The following is a 3,527-nucleotide window of genomic DNA, read 5'->3' as shown; positions in this document are numbered from 1 at the left end:
CTATGGCTTACTCTTTCTCTATGCCCTGCTCCCTGATTGCTCAGAGCTTACAGTGCATCATGTTATATTACCTTTCAGACACAGATGCAATGTGTTTCAATATTTTTCACTCTCTAACATTCTCTTTCCCTCTGCTGCCTCCCTGTAGTCCCCCCAAACAAACCCACTAATGCAATCATGTTCTCTTTCTCTCTGATGCCATTTCTAAGTGGAGAAATTTAGTACAATTTCAAATTATAAATGTTTTAACAGGTCTCAGTTTGAAAACAGATTCCATGAATTTGTGAAGAAAGCAGACACAATATTGACCATAAAGTATTTGGTTATGTCCCTATGTATATTTGGCCGAGTTTTGAAATTTGAATGCCTCTTTGTACTTCACAATTTATTTTTCTTACATTAGGTTTCAAAAGAAAAGAGAACTTACTTGCCTTATATCATCTTTTCTCTGTATCTGTCATCAACACCTCTTTTTGCAATTATTATTTATAAATTTAATATTTTGTAAGGCACCTTGAAGTTATTTAAGTTATTATGACCAACATGTTGGAGAAACACTGTGTGATTTTATATGAATTTCTGTATGACTTTCTCTGGAATATTTAAGTTTTTGGTTGTCTCTTACTTATAAGAAAGTTTATTTTGCTATGTTACTGCCTTCAAACAGTTTAGTCTCCCAGATTAACAACGCATCATAGAGCAAAGGCAGGCCAACCCACATTCAGAATTTAAATTTAAACCCTTGGGCCCAAGACAGGATACTGAAGAGAACCATGATTCATATGCTATGTTCTCTAAGATGGAACCAGTGTCTACACTCCTGAGAGCTGGATGTCAGCAGGTTTTAACACAGTTATTTTCAGTGTTGCAAATGTGGTGGAAAGCACATCAATGACTAAAAAACTGAGGGGAAAAAGCTATCCCTTAAAACACAGGAGACCCAGAGAATCTGAAGTATGGTGGATACCTTGCCATTTCCATCTGTTCATTAAAAATGTGGGTACACATTTTAGTTGGTTTCCATTCCCTGCTCCATCTTGTTGCTCTTTGCTCACTATTTCCTGCATCTGCATTAATGTGTTCCTATTACCTGAGAACAGCCTACTTTCATTGGTTTGGATATAATTGTATAGCTCACTTATAATGGAAATAATATAATCACGTGACTTTTTATAGTTTACAAAGCATTTTTATGACATTATTGACTTTGATTCTTATGATAAGCCTGTGTTTTAGGTAGGAAAAGTTATTTTACTCATAAATAATTTTAATTTCAGATTGTTTCCAATATCACATAGATTATAGAATGATGTTAGAACTGGAATCTAGGACTCTTGCCCTGAAGTCCAGAGATCTTTTGATTATTCTTTAATCTCTATTATTATATTTGTTAATGGTGACATTCACTGGTGACTTTGATTAATGAAAAAATGGCAATAAAGATGGGAAAGGATTCATATTTCATGGAAGATTGGAAATGAGAATTGAGAATGCCCCTTTGTTGCTTTTCTGATTTAATTAGGATTTAATAATTATTATAGCAATGAATAGACACATTGATTTTCTTTATACAAAGCCCTATGGTTATCTGAGCCCACCCCCCTTCCTTCTCTCTGTCTGTCTCTCTCTTTTGCTCTCTCTCTCTGTCTCTCTCTCGCTCCCCTTGTGGTTATGGGAACAAACCCAGGGTCTCACCCATGCTATTATCTGAGCTTTTGATTTATGAGATCCTGAAACAAAATTGTTTTGGAATAGCTTCAGAGAAGGAGGGATTCTAGTCTCTCCCAATGTAATTCTTTCCAGTGTCTTAACTTCCCTCAACACAAAGTATTTATTTCTATCTAACCTAAATCTTGATTGCTGCCATTTAAATCCAAACCCTTTTGTTCAATAGGTGCTAGTGTAATATTTTTATTTATAGCTTTGGAAAGGTGCAGGAAATATATTTGAATGACTTCTGACTGCTGACAAGCCCTAATAACTGATAGTCCCAAACACTGAACTGAATGTCCTTTGGCAGGGATGGCTATTTTGAAGGAAAAAGACAGAAACTGGCAGAAAACTTTTTTCATGCAGGTGTGATTTTATGATGGAATTTTATGACAGAAATCAACCAAGTGTCCTTTATATGGTATGTAATGTTATCAGCTCTAAGGCTGAGGTTTCTTTCTCATTATTCATGTTTATTTGGCTTAAAGCAAATTAAAAATCAGACAAGAATATTGGGACATAATTTTGAATTTGCAGATGTAAGCTGACACCTGAACAACCTCAAAGATATTTGCTTCTTTTATTTGTACTATTTAGTTCTGTTCTCAAAAATGTTTTGCTTCTTCAAAGGCATAAATTGTGCTCATCAGTATGGCTTGTGCAATTTTAAGCTCTCTATCAGCACTTGATATTAACAGCAAACAAGGAAGGCTCTGCATATTATGGTTATTTTTCTAGCTTCAAAGATTTTAAGAATAGGATTTTAAAAATTAGTTCACTCTTAAGAAAAATTGTAGCTCAAGATCTATCTGTAGTATATAACTGATGCTTTCCCTCAATATTGTTTTCTTTAATCTTATGGTAAACGGCAGAAGTTCCAATTTGTTGTCACATATGTTAAGTGCCAGAAACATGTCCCTTTAAGAGAGGTCTTAGAGCACTTGTCACCTTTACAGCTTTCTTATGAGGAGCCACTTTTTCATTGTAACCCATGATTTTCCTCCTGGTCAAATCTGAATAAACCAGTTGTGACCATCAAGTCAAAAGACAACGTCAATAGCTACCAGTATATACCTTCCAGTGTTTACCCCCCAATTCCTCTTCCTTATGTTTTATAAGCAGCCTGTATACACACACACACACACACACACACACACACACACACACACTTTTCCAACGTCTCTAGGCCTTCTTTATTATTTTTACCATATTCCATCTACTCATTATCCAGTAACTGATTTTCTTCTTTACTTTGTGAATCTCCCATTAGGTTCCTATTGCATTGGTCTCCTTTCCTTCCTTTTCTTGAGCTCCTTTTCTCACCCATCAGAGGAATTTCCAAGTTTCATAAACATGATTATAAATCAGTATGTGTACATGCCATGTCAAAGCTTAATAGTAATTGTGACTGGATTGCATCTCTGCTTGCCATCCATTCATTAGTTAGCACTCAAACTCAAGTCATGGACATTAAATCATGTATTTTGATCAATTTTCTTGTCTGTATTTCTTATTCTCATAGATTGAATTGTGCTTACCATTGATATGCTGAAGTCTTAACCCCAATGTGACTGTATTTGGAGCCTGGGTCTCTAGGGAAGTAATTAGGTTAAAAGGTCCCATAGCCATCCTAAGGATGGCTCCCTAATCTAACAGGACCAGAGTGACAAGAAGAGGAGGAGACACCAAGACCATGCACACACAGAGAAAAGTCCATATGAGGACATGGGAAAAAGAAAGTCATTTGCAAAGAAGGAGAGAGGGCTTCAACAGAAAACAACCCTGCTGGTACATTGATCTTGGACTTTCAGCCTCTA

This window comes from Castor canadensis, chromosome 1 (genome assembly GCF_047511655.1).
Source record: "Castor canadensis chromosome 1, mCasCan1.hap1v2, whole genome shotgun sequence".
Classification (NCBI taxonomy): domain Eukaryota; kingdom Metazoa; phylum Chordata; class Mammalia; order Rodentia; family Castoridae; genus Castor; species Castor canadensis.
Note: the sequence above shows the minus strand (reverse complement) of the source record.